At 47.8% G+C, this 22,353-nt stretch overlaps 1 long non-coding RNA gene across 2 annotated transcripts in view; it reads left to right on the top strand.

Annotated features, from left to right (window-relative positions):
• Nucleotides 1-22,353, top strand: part of LOC138258794 (uncharacterized) — a 73,409-nt gene that overhangs the window by 49,739 nt on the left and 1,317 nt on the right. The window lies entirely within an intron of this gene.

The following is a 22,353-nucleotide window of genomic DNA, read 5'->3' as shown; positions in this document are numbered from 1 at the left end:
AGAACTAAAAACCCATGCAGCCATGCTGGGTATCCCTGAACTGGTGTGTGTAAAAACAAGAGCACAATGCAAGGCACAGGGTGAAAAAGTAGAGCTGGAGTCTGGAAAAATGGCCCAGCCTACCAAGAGAAAAGGAAAGTCAGTTGGGAAACCAACTGCAACACAGTCAGAAAAAGAGAACCTCTCTTCTCAGGAAGAAGTTCTGCCCTCTGAGGGAACTGAGCCTTTGGAGCTTGAACCTTATCAGGTTGAGCTCTTAGGCCCAGGGGGACCCTCAAGGGAGGAGCTGTGTAAGGGACAAGAAACCTGTCCCTCTCTTGAAGGCCTTAGGCAGCAAGCTGCTGAAGAGTCCAAGGGCAAGAAAAATGGAACACATAGGGTCTATTGGGAAGATGGACTCCTGTACACTGAGGCCAGAGACCCCAAACCTGGTGCCACTAGGAGAGTGGTAGTGCCTCAGTCGTTCAGAGAGTTTATTCTGACCTTAGCCCATGATATTCCCCTTGCTGGGCATTTGGGACAAACCAAGACGTGGGAGAGGTTAGTCAACCACTTCTACTGGCCCAATATGTCCCAGAAGGTTAAGGAGTTTTGCCTCTCCTGCCCCACCTGTCAATCCAGTGGTAAGACAGGTGGGCACCCAAAGGCCCCCCTCATTCCACTTCCAGTGGTGGGGGTCCCCTTTGAAAGAGTGGGTGTGGACATAGTTGGTCCACTGGAACCTCCCACAGCCTCAGGAAATATGTACATCCTAGTAGTAGTGGATCATGCTACTAGGTATCCTGAAGCTATTCCCCTTAGGTCGACTACTGCCCCTGCAGTAGCCAAGGCCCTCATTGGTATCTTTACCAGAGTGGGTTTCCCTAAGGAGGTGGTGTCTGACAGAGGTACCAACTTCATGTCAGCATACCTAAAACACATGTGGAATGAGTGTGGAGTGACTTACAAATTCACTACACCATACCATCCACAAACTAATGGCTTAGTTGAGAGATTCAACAAGACATTAAAAGGCATGATCATGGGGCTCCCAGAAAAGCTCAAAAGGAGATGGGATGTCCTCTTGCCATGTCTGCTTTTCGCTTACAGGGAGGTGCCACAGAAGGGAGTAGGATTCTCACCCTTTGAACTTCTGTTTGGTCATCCTGTAAGGGGACCACTTGCTCTTGTTAAAGAAGGCTGGGAGAGACCTCTTCATGAGCCTAAACAAGACATAGTGGACTATGTACTTGGCCTTCGCTCTAGAATGGCAGAGTACATGGAAAAGGCAACCAAAAACCTTGAGGCCAGCCAACAGCTCCAGAAGTTTTGGTATGACCAAAAGGCTGCACTGGTTGAGTTCCAACCAGGGCAGAAAGTCTGGGTTCTGGAGCCTGTGGCTCCCAGGGCACTCCAGGACAAATGGAGTGGCCCTTACCCAGTGCTAGAAAGGAAGAGTCAGGTCACCTACCTGGTGGACCTGGGCACAAGCAGGAGCCCCAAGAGGGTGATCCATGTGAACCGCCTTAAGCTCTTCCATGACAGGGCTGATGTGAATCTGTTGATGGTAACAGATGAGGATCAGGAGGCAGAGAGTGAACCTCTCCCTGATCTTCTGTCATCAGACCCAAAAGATGGCTCAGTAGATGGAGTGATCTACTCAGACACCCTCTCTGGCCAACAGCAAGCTGATTGTAGGAGAGTCCTACAACAGTTTCCTGAACTCTTCTCCTTAACCCCTGGTCAGACACACCTGTGTACCCATGATGTGGACACAGGAGACAGCATGCCTGTCAAGAACAAAATCTTTAGACAGTCTGACCATGTTAAGGAAAGCATCAAGGTGGAAGTCCACAAGATGCTGGAATTGGGAGTAATTGAGCGCTCTGACAGCCCCTGGGCTAGCCCAGTGGTCTTAGTCCCCAAACCTCACACCAAAGATGGAAAGAAAGAGATGAGGTTTTGTGTGGATTACAGAGGGCTCAATTCTGTCACCAAGACAGATGCTCATCCAATTCCTAGAGCTGATGAGCTCATAGATAAATTAGGTGCTGCCAAATTCTTAAGTACCTTTGACTTGACAGCAGGGTACTGGCAAATAAAAATGGCACCTGGAGCAAAAGAGAAAACAGCATTCTCCACACCTGATGGGCATTATCAGTTTACTGTTATGCCCTTTGGTTTAAAGAATGCCCCTGCCACCTTCCAAAGGTTGGTGAATCAAGTCCTTGCTGGCTTGGAGTCCTTTAGCACAGCTTATCTTGATGATATTGCTGTCTTTAGCTCCACCTGGCAGGATCACCTGGTCCACCTGAAGAAGGTTTTGAAGGCTCTGCAATCTGCAGGCCTCTCTATCAAGGCATCCAAATGCCAGATAGGGCAGGGAACTGTGGTTTACTTGGGCCACCTTGTAGGTGGAGGCCAAGTTCAGCCACTCCAACCCAAGATCCAGACTATTCTGGACTGGGTAGCTCCAAAAACCCAGACTCAAGTCAGGGCATTCCTTGGCTTGACTGGGTATTACAGGAGGTTTGTGAAGGGATATGGATCCATTGTGACAGCCCTCACTGAACTCACCTCCAAGAAAATGCCCAAGAAAGTGAACTGGACTGTGGAATGCCAACAGGCCTTTGACACCCTGAAACAAGCAATGTGCTCAGCACCAGTTCTAAAAGCTCCAGATTATTCTAAGCAGTTCATTGTGCAGACAGATGCCTCTGAACATGGGATAGGGGCAGTTTTGTCCCAAACAAATGATGATGGCCTTGACCAGCCTGTTGCTTTCATTAGCAGGAGGTTACTCCCCAGGGAGCAGCGTTGGAGTGCCATTGAGAGGGAGGCCTTTGCTGTGGTTTGGTCCCTGAAGAAGCTGAGACCATACCTCTTTGGGACTCACTTCCTAGTTCAAACTGACCACAGACCTCTCAAATGGCTGATGCAAATGAAAGGTGAAAATCCTAAACTGTTGAGGTGGTCCATCTCCCTACAGGGAATGGACTTTATAGTGGAACACAGACCTGGGACTGCCCATGCCAATGCAGATGGCCTTTCCAGGTTCTTCCACTTAGAAAATGAAGACTCTCTTGGGAAAGGTTAGTCTCATCCTCTTTCGTTTGGGGGGGGGTTGTGTAAGGAAATGCCTCCTTGGCATGGTTGCCCCCTGACTTTTTGCCTTTGCTGATGCTATGTTTACAATTGAAAGTGTGCTGAGGCCTGCTAACCAGGCCCCAGCACCAGTGTTCTTTCCCTAACCTGTACTTTTGTATCCACAATTGGCAGACCCTGGCATCCAGATAAGTCCCTTGTAACTGGTACTTCTAGTACCAAGGGCCCTGATGCCAAGGAAGGTCTCTAAGGGCTGCAGCATGTCTTATGCCACCCTGGAGACCTCTCACTCAGCACAGACACACTGCTTGCCAGCTTGTGTGTGCTAGTGAGAACAAAACGAGTAAGTCGACATGGCACTCCCCTCAGGGTGCCATGCCAGCCTCTCACTGCCTATGCAAGTATAGGTCAGTCACCCCTCTAGCAGGCCTTACAGCCCTAAGGCAGGGTGCACTATACCATAGGTGAGGGTACCAGTGCATGAGCATGGTACCCCTACAGTGTCTAAACAAAACCTTAGACATTGTAAGTGCAGGGTAGCCATAAGAGTATATGGTCTGGGAGTTTGTCAAACACGAACTCCACAGCACCATAATGGCTACACTGAAAACTGGGAAGTTTGGTATCAAACTTCTCAGCACAATAAATGCACACTGATGCCAGTGTACATTTTATTGCAAAATACACCCCAGAGGGCACCTTAGAGGTGCCCCCTGAAACTTAACCGACTGTCTGTGTAGGCTGACTAGTTCCAGCAGCCTGCCACACTAGAGACATGTTGCTGGCCCCATGGGGAGAGTGCCTTTGTCACTCTGAGGCCAGTAACAAAGCCTGCACTGGGTGGAGATGCTAACACCTCCCCCAGGCAGGAGCTGTGACACCTGGCGGTGAGCCTCAAAGGCTCACCCCTTTGTCACAGCCCAGCAGGGCACTCCAGCTTAGTGGAGTTGCCCGCCCCCTCCGGCCACGGCCCCCACTTTTGGCGGCAAGGCTGGAGGGAACAAAGAAAGCAACAAGGAGGAGTCACTGGCCAGTCAGGACAGCCCCTAAGGTGTCCTGAGCTGAAGTGACTCTAACTTTTAGAAATCCTCCATCTTGCAGATGGAGGATTCCCCCAATAGGGTTAGGATTGTGACCCCCTCCCCTTGGGAGGAGGCACAAAGAGGGTGTACCCACCCTCAGGGCTAGTAGCCATTGGCTACTAACCCCCCAGACCTAAACACGCCCTTAAATTTAGTATTTAAGGGCTACCCTGAACCCTAGAAAATTAGATTCCTGCAACAACAAGAAGAAGGACTGCCCAGCTGAAAACCCCTGCAGAGGAAGACCAGAAGACAACAACTGCCTTGGCTCCAGAAACTCACCGGCCTGTCTCCTGCCTTCCAAAGAACTCTGCTCCAGCGACGCCTTCCAAGGGACCAGCGACTTCTGACTCCTCTGAGGACTGCCCTGCTTCGAAAAAGACAAGAAACTCCCGAGGACAGCGGACCTGCTCCAAAAAGACTGCAACTTTGTTTCCAGAAGCAGCTTTAAAGAACCCTGCAACTCCCCGCAAGAAGCGTGAGACTTGCAACACTGCACCCGGCGACCCCGACTCGGCTGGTGGAGAACCAACACCTCAGGGAGGACCCCCGGACTACTCTCCGACTGTGAGTACCAAAACCTGTCCCCCCTGAGCCCCCACAGCGCCGCCTGCAGAGGGAATCCCGAGGCTTCCCCTGACCGCGACTCTCTGAAACCTAAGTCCCGACGCCTGGAAAAGACCCTGCACCCGCAGCCCCCAGGACCTGAAGGACCGGACTTTCACTGGAGAAGTGACCCCCAGGAGTCCCTCTCCCTTGCCCAAGTGGAGGTTTCCCCGAGGAAGCCCCCCCTTGCCTGCCTGCAGCGCTGAAGAGATCCGTTGATCTCTCATAGACTAACATTGCAAACCCGACGCTTGTTTCTACACTGCACCCGGCCGCCCCCGCGCTGCTGAGGGTGAAATTTCTGTGTGGGCTTGTGTCCCCCCCGGTGCCCTACAAAACCCCCCTGGTCTGCCCTCCGAAGACGCGGGTACTTACCTGCAAGCAGACCGGAACCGGGGCACCCCCTTCTCTCCATTCTAGCCTATGCGTTTTGGGCACCACTTTGAACTCTGCACCTGACCGGCCCTGAGCTGCTGGTGTGGTGACTTTGGGGTTGCTCTGAACCCCCAACGGTGGGCTACCTTGGACCAAGAACTGAACCCTGTAAGTGTCTTACTTACCTGGTAAAACTAACAAAAACTTACCTCCCCCAGGAACTGTGAAAATTGCACTGTGTCCACTTTTAAAGTAGCTATTTGTGAATAACTTGAAAAGTATACATGCAATTGAAATGATTCAAAGTTCCTAATGTACTTACCTGCAATACCTTTCAAACAAGATATTACATGTTAAATTTGAACCTGTGGTTCTTAAAATAAACTAAGAAAAGATATTTTTCTATAACAAAACCTATTGGCTGGATTTGTCTCTGAGTGTGTGTACCTCATTTATTGTCTATGTATATGTACAACAAATGCTTAACACTACTCCTTGGATAAGCCTACTGCTCGACCACACTACCACAAAATAGAGCATTAGTATTATCTATTTTTACCACTATTTTACCTCTAAGGGGAACCCTTGGACTCTGTGCATGCTATTCCTTACTTTGAAATAGCACATACAGAGCCAACTTCCTACATATGGCCACAGCCGGATTTCCGCCATTCTTGTGGTGGAAATCTGGCTGTGGTCATAATATGGCGGACGGCTGGTAGCCACGGTGACGGTCTTTTGGCGGCCATCGCTGCGGCGATAGGCGTTTTTTATCGCCAATATTGAAATGAGGGACTGAGCTTCTATGAAGGATTTGCGGGCACTGTAGAGGGTGAGGAGCAAAGTGACAACGCCGTGTGCCTTGCTGAGTTGCTGTGCTCCCTACTGAGGGCATTTCTGGGCTGAGATGGTTCAGTAACCTTCCAGCTGCAAAAGGGCACACAGTATTAGTCTAGTTGGGGCAGCTGTGCATGGCTGAGAGGGGGCTTAAGCACTACAACGGCTATGGGAGAAGTACAGAGTAATGGCCATTTGTGAAATAGCAGAGAAGTGAAGAGGCTCATTTCTTAACATCCTGTGAAGGCTGAGGGCTGTGAACTCCTGGTGTCAAGCCTCAAGCACTCCACTTGCTACCACCTAGATTAGCGTCACATGCCAAAGAAAGTATGCTAAAATCACACAAACAATGCTGGCAGCGTCAAATAAATCTGCTTCCTTTGTCGGAACACTGTGCCAGAGTCAGAGCAGAAGATTGAACACCACTGTCAAAGCAATCCACATTTGACAAAATCCTTGAGGCTACTGTGGCATCTTGGGAGGCTATGGAAGTGAAAATCATCATTGTGGTGGCGGACCTGGACCTACTGCACGACGACCAGAGAAAGTTAGCGGATAAAATGCACACAACTAAGGAGTGAATGGACGAAATGTTTCCCAAAGTTGAGGCACTAGACAAGAAAGTGATGGCCTTGAGGGGCACAATTTGCACACTGGAAAACAGAAAGGATTATGTGAAAGGGTGCATCAGGAGAAACAATATCCGCATCACTGACCTACCTGAACGTGAGGAAGGAATAAACATGATCAAGATCTTGAGCCATGGTTGAGTGTTGTTGTGGCGTCACAGACACTGTCTTGTTTCCTTGGATAGGGCACATGGAGTGTCTGGTACACAACCTTCGCCTGCGATATGCCCCTATCAGAGGCAGCTCGGCTCTTCCACTATAAGGATTGTGAGGTACTCCTCCAAAGGGCTATGCAAGAGAGCAGTTTTGTGATTGCTAATCACAAAATGGCAATATTCCCTGATTACGCACTAGCAGCTTAGTGCATGCTTTGTAGAGGTAAAAAGAACCCTAAGAAATGAGGGATGCAGTACATGCTCCTACACCTTGTAAGGCTGAAAATTATGATAGATTGCAAATCCTTTTTCATGGCTGCCTACAAAGGGTGGGACTTTGTTGGATGTGAATACAATTGAAGGGAATGGTGCTCAAGCTGGGCGACTACAATGTCAAAACATAGCCCCCTCAGGGTCTATGTAGAAATGCTAAATAAAACATTAAAATCACAAAAGAGACAGAGAGCAGAACAGTTGGTATGGCTGCTGTGACATTACTGGCTGCTCAGGATAAATCTATGGAAACTGAGGGCACATCTCCCGAAGTTTCAGGGGAAGACTATGAACTTGAAGTGAGGATGTTGGAAGGTGATGCACCACATGTTAGAAGTCAAGAGTGGCAGACGATTTATAGGCTTTAAGGCCCATTGGTACCTCAATTTATTGGGGGAAACACAGAAGAAAAGAAGCAAAAATCTGAGGGAACATGCTCATTCCATGATGTAATAAGCAAGGCCGGCTGGGCAGGGCAGGGGATAGTCACTGAGGTTGGTGCCTGACCCTCCCCATCTCTCCCTGTTAGAATTGTGGGGAGTAAAAAAAGACTCAATATTGAGAATTTGTGTTACTGGGCTGATGGGCTGTTGTCATGGGGACTGGGTGCTGGGACCTGTTGCAATTACATTATGTTTCGACCAATGCCTGTGGTGATGATAACATGTTTATCTTGTGTGGGGATGTTGTTATATGCTGGTTTGCACAGGAGTGGGTGTGGTGCTTCGCAGTGTGTGTGGGAGAAGAGAAACTCAGACTTGAGAATCTACTAATGCCACATTCAGATACATATACACCCCTAACATGGCAGGTTTATGCAACCAGATACTCCTTCTTTGCCAGAGGGGTGCTAATATGGATCCGGCAGAATGCCATTTTTGGCCGCTTCTACGGAGGTGGATGATGAAGGTAGATATGTACTGGTCTTAGGCATGCTAGAAGAGAAAGATGCCACTCATCGACAAATGCAATTGTTTAACATGTTATCAACAAAACTGGCTACTCTGACTGACAAACGTGATACCAGGATGACACAAACTGTGTGTCAAACTATAGTGCTAGATCCTTCTTGTCCACCTTTGCTGTATACGGCAGCAGCAAAGTTAGCTCAGACGTTCACGAAGTGAGTGCAGGATTGATAGTTCATATATGTGTACAGGACTGAGCATCCCAGGAAAAGGGAATTATTTTTCAATTTGCTTCCACACAGCCTACACATTTGTCTCAGTAGATTGCTTTCATCTAAGGGATCACTTTCGTGCTAGGACAGGGCTTCCATGTGTGTCAGTGGAGCTTGGTTACTAGGGATGTATGAACATGTGTGCGTATGAATGGGTTCTATGTGTATGGGTGAATGAAAGCCTGTGCCATATGTACTTGTGGCACAGAACATACCTTTTGCCACATTTTGCACAGTTACAAGTATAAAACACACACCTACAACCATTTTTAAATGGAAGAAATTTTAAGTGCAGAAAAATGTTCTATAAAACTCTTAATAATATGGAACAGTTTTCTGCACTTCAAATTTCTTCCAATTGAAAAACGGCTGTATTTTTGTAGTTATGAGTATAACACCGTGTCTGCCAGCCACTGGGGGCAAGGTGTCTGCTGTGTGTAAATGCAACACTTTGAAATTGGAGAAAAGTAAACTGAAGAGTTAACTTGACATTTACATTTTTTCCCATCTCAAACTGTTGCATTTACAAACAGCAGACATCTTGCCATGTTTATTACAGAAAACAACAGCCATTTGTGTCAATAGGAGGAATTTAAAGTGAAAACACATGCTTCATAAAATATTATTGACTTAATTTAAACATTTAGAAAATGTTTCATAGAAATATATATTTGTTATTGTAATTTTCTCCTAGCATTAAGAAACATAATTTTATTCTCACGCTTCTATATTTAGTTGACAAGAACTTTTATTTAAGAGTTAAATACTTCAGTGCTTCAGTTCTTCACCTCTTTGCCCCACCATGGGTAATAATTCTGACTCATGCACTGCTCATTATCAGGCCTGCTATCTGCAACCTGATGATAATGTAAAATAAACACATACACCCCTTAAATTTAAAAGGAAATTGTGGCCCTGTGCTTATTTTAAAATGAACTCAAGGCTGCGTGCTACCGGTCGCTCACAATCAACCTGTTGGAGACACGTGCTACAGGATGCAGCCTTTCAGGAGGGGCTAAGGGAAGTGATTACAAACTATTTTGGTGAGAATCAGGAAACACCACATCGCCACTGATCAAGTAGGAGTTGTTCAAAATGGTGGTGAGAGGTAGAAAGACTGAGATGTATGAATTATTTGGAGTACCTAGCACAACAGCACAGGGAGCGGGACAAGTCAGGGAAACAACTGGCATGACTTACGGCACTGAAATCTGAGAGCGCATCCATCACAGATTAGAGACAGAGTAACTAACATATGCTCATCACAACCTGAGATAAATGAGGTGTTCTTTGAGTACTACAGGGCACTATGGCTCTCATTACGAGTTTGGCAGGTGTCAGAGGTTGCCCGCCAAACTCGTACCGCCATCAGGCCGCCTGTGCGACCACAACACCGCTGGCCCTATTAGGAGTTCACTGCAGGGCGGGCGAGCGGAAACTGCATTTCTGTCTGCCAGCACTGCGGTGAACAATGCCTTAAGATTGACACCGCTCGTAATCAAGCCAGCGGCAGTGTGGCGGTGCAGCGAGTGCAACAGGGCTGTCCATGGGGGTCCCTGCACTGCCCATGCCAAATGCATGGGCAGTGCAGGGGCCCCGATGGGGCCCCCCGGCACCCACTTCCTGACAGCTTTTGCATGGCAGGGCTACTGCATTCAAAGGCTGGTGGAAAGGGGACTCGTAATCCCCAGGGCAGTGCTCCCCTGGCAGATTACTACTGCCGAGACTGCCAGGCTGTCAACTGGGAGCAATCTGGCGGTGCCGGCGGTCCGACCGTGGCACTTTCGCTATGGTCGTAATGTCGCGGTCGGACCGCCTCTTTGGCTGCCTCCCGACCGCGACTGTGACCCTGCTGGTCTGGTGACCACCAGGGTCATAATGAGGCCCTAGATGCACAAAACCAAGAGGCCCGGCGCACATTTTTCTTTGGTTATAGTTTGCTGATATAGCATTGTTTGATACTGTTTCACACTGAAAAATAAGAACCTGTAATTGCCAACACTTCAGTCCATAATACACCTATGCAGAAGATGAGTAAATGATGGGGGATAAATGAGGAAGCATGCAGCAAATTAAGGTTGCTTGTATTTCCTTGTAATGTTACTGATTTAATATGTAAGTACCATGACCTATAAAGATCAAAATCACAATAAACAGATTTGAAAACAAGATCAGGCCTGGGTTCAGTACGAGGCCTACCATGATGTAGCTTTGGTCGGATACACCAACTAGATTGGCACAGCTAGGGCCTGGAAGTTCAAAAAAGCTTCCAAGTCCCAATCTAAAAAGGGGCTTTGCCTTTTTTTGGTGGAAAAACTCGTCTACATGCAGGACAAACCAGAAATGCAATCCGATGCCGTGGAACTGCCTGGCAAAAACTTTTTACAGTTGGTCTCCTTGATGCTCTACAGCAAACATTATGAAACAGTTAGCAAATTTATTTTGGTGCCCAAACAAGCATAGGAGTAAACTTTCAAAACAAGGATAATGACCAGGATGGTGTGAAGCTATGGTGAGTCACGATGGTTTGCTGAGTAAGGGCCTCCAGGACATCAGGGGAGCCCTTAGAGACTCTAAGGTTTTGAGGCAGAGTGCAACATTGAGGTCAAGTCCAGGTTCAATTTGCATGGGTCAGCAAAGATTCCTCAATGGAATGTCCTTTTGAGCATTTTTATGTTCCTCAACACGCTCAGGAGATCAGCCTTCTGATCCTAGGAGATCTTGTTTTCCTTGGATTTCAAGTGGAAAGGGGCTCAACCTCCTCAGGTCCTTCTCACAGGTCAAAGATGCCAAACACAGGAGGTTCAGTCCACATAGTATCCTCTTGCAAGTTCAGAAGTGTTCTGATGGAATGCCATGGGTGCCACATTTATACCAGGCTCTAGCTAGTGGGTGTTGGATGACTTCTTAGCACTCCCTAACCAATGGGGTCAAAGTTCTCAGGGGTAACACTACCCACCTTTTCAGTAGTTCCTGTTTGTCTTACTGCAAACCACCCCAAATTGCCATGTGCCAGGGCATTTTCAAGCTGGCAAAAACCTTTGCCACACTAAACTTGGGCTGTGAGGGCTGGGGAGCATGTGAGAATGTCAAAGGAAATCACCAGTGTCCTCTCTCATCTACCAAAAAATCCAGTTTTAAATAGGCACTGTACTCACATCAAACCCAGAGACAGAAGGCTGGTTGGACAAAAGAATGGTCTTGGCATCTGGTTCTCTCCCCTTCAATTTTGCCCCAAGGGTTACATTTAGCTCAACAGACTTGTCAAATAGGACTTGGCAGTGTGGTGTCAACAGGATGGCCACAACCCCCTCTCTGAATATTCTCTGGAGCTCAGAGGACCCATCTCTGCCCATTCTGGTGAGCCTATTGTTTAATCCTAGGAGGCATTTCACACTGTGTTTATACCTATTCCCAGGCTTCAGCATAGGCTCCGAACTGGCATAGGCTTATGCTAATTAACCCTCTGACAGTTCAGGCAGAGGTAATTTGCAATATTTTACTCTGTATTTTTCCTCAATATTTCTTCACTACTGAAATGAAGTTTTAATCATTACTAAAAAATATTTTGTAATCAATTTTCTTGCTAGTGCTATTGCCAAATTACAGAATTAGGATTTTAATCTGTACTGCAGTTTTCTACATTGGACATCTAGGCCTGGCATTGTGAAAAAATAGCTTTTGAGTGCTAGTCACTCAAAGGACATGTTAATATAAAATTTCTACATGTCCTACTTGTAAATATCATGCGTATTGCCTTGTCTGCGAGAAGGCCTATATAGGGTTGTTGGGATGGAACAGTCCTCTGCATGGTAAAAGACGTGTACCCATGCCCGGAGTTCCCAACTGTACTGTTGTGTGGATCCCTAAAAATTATTTTTGTTGTCCTAAGCCAACATGGATCACGCATGTGCGCCATGACACAAGCCTTTCTTATGGATTACGGTCTTGTTGGACCAGGAGAGGTGCCCAAAGTGCCTCTCTCATATTGGGGAAAGGCTACCTCCTTCACCAAGAGTTAAGCAGCACAAGCGCAGTGGTGGTAGCATACTATGTGGTGATCAGTAGGAGCGAACAGGTCCTTTTAACCTTGTCTCTGGAGTGAGGCATAGAGGCTCACTCACCTCTTTTAAAGTGTGGCTGCTGTGTGCTTTGGCCCACATCAGTTAGATGTAGAGTGCTCTGCAGAGCAGCACTGGTGAGACTGTGTTTTGACACTATGAATACTCAGTGATGCTTTTTGGACTCTGTAACGCCCCCTAAGGTATTTCAACAATTCATGAATAGTGTTTTTGCAGACATTGTTAATCTATTCATCATCGTAAATCTAGATGATATTCTGATTTTTACCAAAAGTCTATCTGACCATCACCATCATGTATTTGAAATACTACACAGACTACACATCATCCAGAGCCAAGGAAACAGTTTGTGGTGGAAACAGACGCCTCCAAGAATTCTTTAGGGCCAGTCCTTCTACAGAAGCAAGATGACGATTCCAGAGAGCATCCTGTTTTCTACTACTCTTGTTCCTTGACACCTGCAGAACGAAATTATTCAGTGTTGGAGCAGGACGTATTGGTAATGAAAGAGGCATGTACTGAATGAAGACATCTATTACTTGGTGCCAACTACGCTTTTGAAATTAGAACAGACCATCAAAATCTACAGGCCTCAAACACCATCCAATGAAATCAGTTGCCAAGCTCAATGGGCCTATTTCTTTACTCAATTTGATTTTCAAGGTACATTTAAACCAGGAACTGCAAATAAAATTGTAGATGCACTGTCTCGACAATATCCTGAAGAAAAAGAGATAACACAGCAAACAATACTATCTCCCGACAGGGTGATTATGAGCATAAACTCTTTCATTGAAAAGGTGTGCATGTGTGTAGGAAGTTGGCTCTGTATGTGCTATTTCAAAGTAAGGAATAGCATGCACAGAGTCCAAGGGTTCCCCTTAGAGGTAAAATAGTGGTAAAAAGAGATAATACTAATGCTCTATTTTGTGGTAGTGTGGTTGAGCAGTAGGCTTATCCAAGGAGTAGTGTTAAGCATTTGTTGTACATACACATAGACAATAAATGAGGTACACACACTCAGGGACAAATCCAGCCAATAGGTTTTGTATATAAAAATATATTTTCTTAGTTTATTTTAAGAACCACAGGTTCAAATTTAACATGTAATATCTTGTTTGAAAGGTATTGCAGGTAAGTACATTAGGAACTTTGAATCATTTCAATTGCATGTATACTTTTCAAGTTATTCACAAATAGCTATTTTAAAAGTGGACACAGTGCAATTTTCACAGTTCCTGGGGGAGGTAAGTTTTTGTTAGTTTTACCAGGTAAGTAAGACACTTACAGGGTTCCGTTCTTGGTCCAAGGTAGCCCACCGTTGGGGGTTCAGAGCAACCCCAAAGTTACCACACCAGCAGCTCAGGGCCGGTCAGGTGCAGAGTTCAAAGTGGTGCCCAAAACGCATAGGCTTCAATGGAGAGAAGGGGGTGCCCCGGTTCCAGTCTGCCAGCAGGTAAGTACCCGCGTCTTCGGAGGGCAGACCAGGGGGGTTTTGTAGGGCACCGGGGGGGACACAAGCCCACACAGAAATTTCACCCTCAGCGGCGCGGGGCGGCCGGGTGCAGTGTTAGAACAAGCGTCGGGTTCGCAATGGAAGTCAATGAGAGATCAAGGGATCTCTTCAGCGCTGCAGGCAGGCAAGGGGGGGCTTCCTCAGGGAAACCTCCACTTGGGCAAGGGAGAGGGACTCCTGGGGGTCACTTCTCCAGTGAAAGTCCGGTCCTTCAGGTCCTGGGGGCTGCGGGTGCAGGGTCTTTTCCAGGCGTCGGGACTTAGGTTTCAGAGAGTCGCGGTCAGGGGAAGCCTCGGGATTCCCTCTGCAGGCGGCGCTGTGGGGGCTCAGGGGGGACAGGTTTTGGTACTCACAGTCGTAGAGTAGTCCGGGGGTCCTCCCTGAGGTGTTGGTTCTCCACCAGCCGAGTCGGGGTCGCCGGGTGCAGTGTTGCAAGTCTCACGCTTCTTGCGGGGAGATTGCAGGGTTCTTTAAAGCTGCTCCTTTGGATAAAGTTGCAGTCTTTTTGGAGCAGGTCCGCTGTCCTCGGGAGTTTCTTTTCGTCGTCGAAGCAGGGCAGTCCTCAGAGGATGCAGAGGTCGCTGGTCCCTTTGGAAGGCGTCGCTGGAGCAGAGTTCTTTGGAAGGCAGGAGACAGGCCGGTGAGTTTCTGGAGCCAAGGCAGTTGTTGTCTTCTGGTCTTCCTCTGCAGGGGTTTTCAGCTAGGCAGTCCTTCTTGTTGTTGTTGCAGGAATCTGGTTTCTAGGTTCAGGGAGAGCCCTTAAATACTAAATTTAAGGGCGTGTTTAGGTCTGGGGGGTTAGTAGCCAATGGCTACTAGCCCTGAGGGTGGGTACACCCTCTTTGTGCCTCCTCCCAAGGGGAGGGGGTCACAATCCTAACCCTATTGGGGGAATCCTCCATCTGCAAGATGGAGGATTTCTAAAAGTTAGAGTCACCTCAGCTCAGGACACCTTAGGGGCTGTCCTGACTGGCCAGTGACTCCTCCTTGTTATTCTCATTATTTTCTCCGGCCTTGCCGCCAAAAGTGGGGGCCGGGGCCGGAGGGGGCGGGCAACTCCACTAGCTTGAGTGTCCTGCGGTGCTGTGACAAAGGGGTGAGCCTTTGAGGCTCACCGCCAGGTGTTACAGCTCCTGCCTGGGGGAGGTGTTAGCATCTCCACCCAGTGCAGGCTTTGTTACTGGCCTCAGAGTGACAAAGGCACTCTCCCCATGGGGCCAGCAACATGTCTCTAGTGTGGCAGGCTGCTGGAACCAGTCAGCCTACACAGATAGTCGGTTAAGTTTCAGGGGGCACCTCTAAGGTGCCCTCTGTGGTGTATTTTACAATAAAATGTACACTGGCATCAGTGTGCATTTATTGTGCTGAGAAGTTTGATACCAAACTTCCCAGTTTTCAGTGTAGCCATTATGGTGCTGTGGAGTTCGTGTAAAACAGACTCCCAGACCATATACTCTTATGGCTACCCTGCACTTACAATGTCTAAGGTTTTGCTTAGACACTGTAGGGGTACAGTGCTCATGCACTGGTACCCTCACCTATGGTATAGTGCACCCTGCCTTGGGGCTGTAAGGCCTGCTAGAGGGGTGTCTTACCTATACTGCATAGGCAGTGAGAGGCTGGCATGGCACCCTGAGGGGAGTGCCATGTCGACTTACTCATTTTGTTCTCACTAGCACACACAGGCTTGTAAGCAGTGTGTCTGTGCTGAGTGAGGGGTCTCTAGGGTGGCATAATACATGCTGCAGCCCTTAGAGACCTTCCCTGGCATCAGAGCCCTTGGTACCAGAGGTACCAGTTACAAGGGACTTATCTGGATGCCAGGGTGTGCCAATTGTGGAATCAATGGTACATTTTAGGTGAAAGAACACTGGTGCTGGGGCCTGGTTAGCAGGGTCTCAGCACACTTCTCAGTCAAGTCAGCATCAGTATCAGGCAAAAAGTGGGGGGTAACTGCAACAGGGAGCCATTTCTTTTCACAAGCCCCCCCCAGCCCACAGGCCAGGAGACTCAGCCAAAGCTGGGAGAGTCTTCCTAGTCTGTAAGGCGAGGAAGAGTAGAGGAAATAGGCTGGTTTGTTGCAGGGCCTACTCTGCCTTACATCCTCCTGTTCAGGTCATTCCCTCTGGGGAACTGACCCACTTCCACAGTGATAGGACCTAGTCTGAACTGCCTCTTGTCTGTGCTTTTTATGTCTTCACCCATTCTCTCTATTTTGGGGTTAGAGGTATCCACCTCTGCTAATCTTATCTTAGCCAGGGTCACCCCTAGCTTACCCAAAGAGGTTACCCAGAGCTGGAGTAACCCCATCATGACCAACAGGGTCAGGGGGCCTAACTTGCTATTTGGCATGGGGTCAGACCACCATGCCAAGGATAGTGCAGCCATAAAGGCTAACACCCAGCAGAGGCCACTGACAGCTGTCAGTGCCCAGAACCACACCTTTAGCTCTTCACCTACAAGGGAAGGGGCTAAGTTACAGGCTTCTTTGGGTTCAGGGTGCCTGTCTGCTGTATTAGAGTGGGGGGTTACCACATCTTGTAGTAAACACCCTTCTTCCACTCTTTCTGTTAGCTGAGGAGCCACCCACTCAGGCTTAACAGTTGCCTGACTAGCCAGGACTTCTTGTGGGTCAGGTTGGACTTTATCAGAGCCACTTTTGGAGTTCTCCCCTACTGGAGCAGAATCTCCTTGGCTTGCTGGAACCTTGGCTAAAGGTTGTCCACCTTTCCTACTCTGTTTCCTTTTCTTTTTCTTCTGGGGCCTACTTGCATTTACTGCAGAGGTAGGCACTCCAGAATCCTTGGGAGAGGACTGGCACTGGACCAGTTCCTCTCTTGGGCTCTGACTAACCTCTGGGTAGTCATTCCCAAGGAGACAATCAAGGGGGAGGTCTGTACTGACTACCACCCTTCTCCAGCTAAAAGTCCCACCCACTTCTATGGGCACAAAAGCCACTGGCCTACAAGTGACCCTGTCTGGGCTAACTCTTACTCTGGCAGTCTCACCTGGGATGTACTGGTTTGAGAACACCAGCCTGTCATGCACAATAGTGTGACTGGCACAAGTGTCTCTCAGGGCAGTGGCTGGGATTCCATTCACCAGTAGGTGGTGGAAGTGTCTACTTCCCTCTGGAATCTCCAACTCACCTGTTGGGCCCTTTTTCCAGTTGAAGGCTATGAAGACCTCCTCATCTGAGGAGTCATCTCCAATGGCTACACTGGTTACCCCTGGGATTTTGCTAGGGGGTTTGTTTTTGGGACAAGAAGTGTCCTTGGTGTGGTGCCCTGTCTGTTTACAGTTATGGCACCATGCCTTAGTGGCATCCCAGCTCTTACCCTGGTACCCACCTTTGTTTTGGGTTGTGTCTCTGGGCCCACCCACCTGGTCTGGTTTTTGGGGGCCTACAGGGGACTCTTTTTCTTTGTTTCTAGTGTCACCCACTTTCTCCTGGGGAGGCTTTGTAACCCCTTTCTTTTGGTCACCCCCAGTAGAAGTTTTGGTTACCCTAGTCTTGACCCAGTGGTCTGCCTTCTTTCCCAGTTCTTGGGGAGAAATTGGACCTAGGTCTACCAGATACTGATGCAACTTTTCATTGAAGCAGTTACTTAAAATGTGTTCTTTCATAAACAAATTATAAAGCCCAACATAGTCATACACTTCATTTCCAGTTACCCAACCATCCAGTGTTTTCACTGAGTAGTCAACATAATCAACCCAGGTCTGGCTCGAGGATTTTTGAGCCCCCCTGAATCTAATTCTATACTCCTCAGTGGAGAATCCAAAGCCCTCAATCAGGGTACCCTTCATGAGGTCATAAGATTCTGCATCTTTTTTAGAGAGTGTGAGGAGTCTATCCCTACACTTTCCTGTGAACATTTCCCAAAGGAGAGCACCCCAGTGAGATTTGTTCACTTTTCTGGTTTCACAAGCCCTCTCAAAAGCTGTGAACCATTTGGTGATGTCATCACCATCTTCATATTTAGTTACAATCCCTTTGGGGATTTTCAACATGTCAGGAGAATCTCTGACCCTATTTATGTTGCTGCCACCATTGATGGGTCCTAGGCCCATCTCTTGTCTTTCCCTTTCTATGGCTAGGATCTGTCTTTCCAAAGCCAATCTTTTGGCCATCCTGGCTAACTGGATGTCCTCTTCACTGGAGTTATCCTCAGTGATTTCAGAGTTGTTGGTCCCTCCTGTGAGGGAACCAGCATCTCTGACTATTATTTGTGGAGTCAGGGCTTGAGAGGCCCTGTTCTCCCTAAATAGGACTGGTAGGGGGGAATTTTCCTCCAAGTCACTATCTTCATCCTCTGTGTTGCCATCCTCAGAGGGGTTGGCCTTTTCAAACTCTGCCAACAGCTCCTGGATCTGTAGTTTGGAAGGTCTGGGGCCCATTGTTATTTTCTTTATTTTACAGAGTGACCTTAGCTCCCTCATCTTAAGATGGAGGTAAGGTGTGGTGTAGAGTTCCACCACATTCACATCTGTACTAGACATTATGCTTCTAAAAGTTGGAATACTTTTTAAGAATCTAAAACTAGTTCTAGAATCTAATTCAAACTTTTACCAAACTTTTAAACTCTAAAAGAAATGCTAACAGGGACTAACACAAGGCCCTAGCAGGACTTTAAAGAATTTAGAAAACTTTTCAAATTGCAAAAATCAATTTCTAATGACAATTTTGGAATTTGTCGTGTGATCAGGTATTGGCTGAGTAGTCCAGCAAATGCAAAGTCTTGTACCCCACCGCTGATCCACCAATGTAGGAAGTTGGCTCTGTATGTGCTATTTCAAAGTGAGGAATAGCATGCACAGAGTCCAAGGGTTCCCCTTAGAGGTAAAATAGTGGTAAAAAGAGATAATACTAATGCTCTATTTTGTGGTAGTGTGGTCGAGCAGTAGGCTTATCCAAGGAGTAGTGTTAAGCATTTGTTGTACATACACATAGACAATAAATGAGGTACACACACTCAGGGACAAATCCAGCCAATAGGTTTTGTATAGAAAAATATCTTTTCTTAGTTTATTTTAAGAACCACAGGTTCAAATTTAACATGTAATATCTTGTTTGAAAGGTATTGCAGGTAAGTACATTAGGAACTTTGAATCATTTCAATTGCATGTATACTTTTCAAGTTATTCACAAATAGCTATTTTAAAAGTGGACACAGTGCAATTTTCACAGTTCCTGGGGGAGGTAAGTTTTTGTTAGTTTTACCAGGTAAGTAAGACACTTACAGGGTTCAGTTCTTGGTCCAAGGTAGCCCACCGTTGGGGGTTCAGAGCAACCCCAAAGTTACCACACCAGCAGCTCAGGGCCGGTCAGGTGCAGAGTTCAAAGTGGTGCCCAAAATGCATAGGCTTCAATGGAGAGAAGGGGGTGCCCCGGTTCCAGTCTGCCAGCAGGTAAGTACCCGCGTCTTCGGAGGGCAGACCAGGGGGGTTTTGTAGGGCACCGGGGGGGGACACAAGCCCACACAGAAATTTCACCCTCAGCGGCGCGGGGGCGGCCGGGTGCAGTGTTAGAACAAGCGTCGGGTTCGCAATGGAAGTCAATGAGAGATCAAGGGATCTCTTCAGCGCTGCAGGCAGGCAAGGGGGGGCTTCCTCGGGGAAACCTCCACTTGGGCAAGGGAGAGGGACTCCTGGGGGTCACTTCTGCAGTGAAAGTCCGGTCCTTCAGGTCCTGGGGCTGCGGGTGCAGGGTCTTTTCCAGGCGTCGGGACTTAGGTTTCAGAGAGTCGCGGTCAGGGGAAGCCTCGGGATTCCCTCTGCAGGCGGCGCTGTGGGGGCTCAGGGGGGACAGGTTTTGGTACTCACAGTCGTAGAGTAGTCCGGGGGTCCTCCCTGAGGTGTTGGTTCTCCACCAGCCGAGTCGGGGTCGCCGGGTGCAGTGTTGCAAGTCTCACGCTTCTTGCGGGGAGATTGCAGGGTTCTTTAAAGCTGCTCCTTTGGATAAAGTTGCAGTCTTTTTGGAGCAGGTCCGCTGTCCTCAGGAGTTTCTTGTCGTCGTCGAAGCAGGGCAGTCCTCAGAGGATGCAGAGGTCGCTGGTCCCTTTGGAAGGCGTCGCTGGAGCAGAGTTCTTTGGAAGGCAGGAGACAGGCCGGTGAGTTTCTGGAGCCAAGGCAGTTGTTGTCTTCTGGTCTTCCTCTGCAGGGGTTTTCAGCTAGGCAGTCCTTCTTCTTGTTGTTGCAGGAATCTGGTTTCTAGGTTCAGGGAGAGCCCTTAAATACTAAATTTAAGGGCGTGTTTAGGTCTGGGGGGTTAGTAGCCAATGGCTACTAGCCCTGAGGGTGGGTACACCCTCTTTGTGCCTCCTCCCAAGGGGAGGGGGTCACAATCCTAACCCTATTGGGGGAATCCTCCATCTGCAAGATGGAGGATTTCTAAAAGTTAGAGTCACCTCAGCTCAGGACACCTTAGGGGCTGTCCTGACTGGCCAGTGACTCCTCCTTGTTATTCTCATTATTTTCTCCGGCCTTGCCGCCAAAAGTGGGGGCCGGGGCCGGAGGGGGCGGGCAACTCCACTAGCTTGAGTGTCCTGCGGTGCTGTGACAAAGGGGTGAGCCTTTGAGGCTCACCGCCAGGTGTTACAGCTCCTGCCTGGGGGAGGTGTTAGCATCTCCACCCAGTGCAGGCTTTGTTACTGGCCTCAGAGTGACAAAGGCACTCTCCCCATGGGGCCAGCAACATGTCTCTAGTGTGGCAGGCTGCTGGAACCAGTCAGCCTACACAGATAGTCGGTTAAGTTTCAGGGGGCACCTCTAAGGTGCCCTCTGTGGTGTATTTTACAATAAAATGTACACTGGCATCAGTGTGCATTTATTGTGCTGAGAAGTTTGATACCAAACTTCCCAGTTTTCAGTGTAGCCATTATGGTGCTGTGGAGTTCGTGTAAAACAGACTCCCAGACCATATACTCTTATGGCTACCCTGCACTTACAATGTCTAAGGTTTTGCTTAGACACTGTAGGGGTACAGTGCTCATGCACTGGTACCCTCACCTATGGTATAGTGCACCCTGCCTTGGGGCTGTAAAGCCTGCTAGAGGGGTGTCTTACCTATACTGCATAGGCAGTGAGAGGCTGGCATGGCACCCTGAGGGGAGTGCCATGTCGACTTACTCATTTTGTTCTCACTAGCACACACAGGCTTGTAAGCAGTGTGTCTGTGCTGAGTGAGGGGTCTCTAGGGTGGCATAATACATGCTGCAGCCCTTAGAGACCTTCCCTGGCATCAGAGCCCTTGGTACCAGAGGTACCAGTTACAAGGGACTTATCTGGATGCCAGGGTGTGCCAATTGTGGAATCAATGGTACATTTTAGGTGAAAGAACACTGGTGCTGGGGCCTGGTTAGCAGGGTCTCAGCACACTTCTCAGTCAAGTCAGCATCAGTATCAGGCAAAAAGTGGGGGGTAACTGCAACAGGGAGCCATTTCTTTACAATGTGTCAACAAGGTCTTTTACCACAGGAAATATGTAAACTCCCTTTAAAAATCAGAAATGGTTTATATTTCCACAGGGATTGCCTTTTTTTACCCACCACAGACTTACAAGACAGTTCTTCAACTGTATCATGACACCAAATTTGCAGGTCACAGGGGGTTTAGGAACACTTTAGAATTATGATCTCTGTGCTTTTGGTGGCCCTCCATGGTACAGAATACCAAATGTTATGTTTCTTGTTGCCCAATTTGCGCACAAACCAAGGCATCACATCAAGGACCCGGGAGTTTGTTTCAGCAATTACCAGTTGCTCCGAGATGATGGCATTCCACTGCGATAGACTTCATTGTGGAACTACGACTCTCTGAGGGAGAAAACAACTATCATGGTTGTACTGGACTCCTTTACCAAGATGGCTCACTTCTCAGCCTTAGCCAGCTTAACTACTGCTAAAGAAACAGCCAAATATTTCCTTTGAGAAATATACAGACTGCATGGCTGTCCAGAAGATATAACCTCAAATCGTGGACCACAGTTTGTGTCACATTTCTGGAAAGCCTTGTGCTCTGTATTGGGAATAACCAGAGCCTTATCTTCTGGTTTTCACCTGCAGACCAATGGACTCACTGAAAGGACCAATCAAACCTTAGAACAATACTTAAGGTGTTTTTGTAGTGCCACTGGTGATAATTAGGTGTCCCTTCTTCTCTTTGCTGAATTTACCTTTAACTATAGTGTTCATAGTGCCACAAAGGTATCTCCCTTCTTTTATTTACAAGGTTTTCATCTGCGATCTGGTGAAAGTTGTCATCCGAGAGCTGGTGAAAGACCAAATATCTATCCCTGCTGTTTTGGAATTGTTTTGCATACAAGCCTAAATAAGAAAGTAGGTAGCTAAGAATCTACAAATGGCCCAGGAAAGAATGAAGAGGTATTCTGACAAACATCAGTGTCTTGAGTCAGATTATCAGGTTGGAGATCAAGTATGGTTATCCTCCCAGTTTCTACATATTAAATGTGGGTAATCTAAATTCAGTCCCTGATATTCGGGCCCCTTTTCCATTACACAAAAAAATAATCC

The sequence above is a fragment of the Pleurodeles waltl genome, chromosome 9 (genome assembly GCF_031143425.1).
Source record: "Pleurodeles waltl isolate 20211129_DDA chromosome 9, aPleWal1.hap1.20221129, whole genome shotgun sequence".
In the NCBI taxonomy this organism is placed as follows: domain Eukaryota; kingdom Metazoa; phylum Chordata; class Amphibia; order Caudata; family Salamandridae; genus Pleurodeles; species Pleurodeles waltl.
The sequence above is the reverse complement of the archived record's forward strand: the minus strand, read 5'-3'. Positions and strand labels throughout refer to the sequence as shown.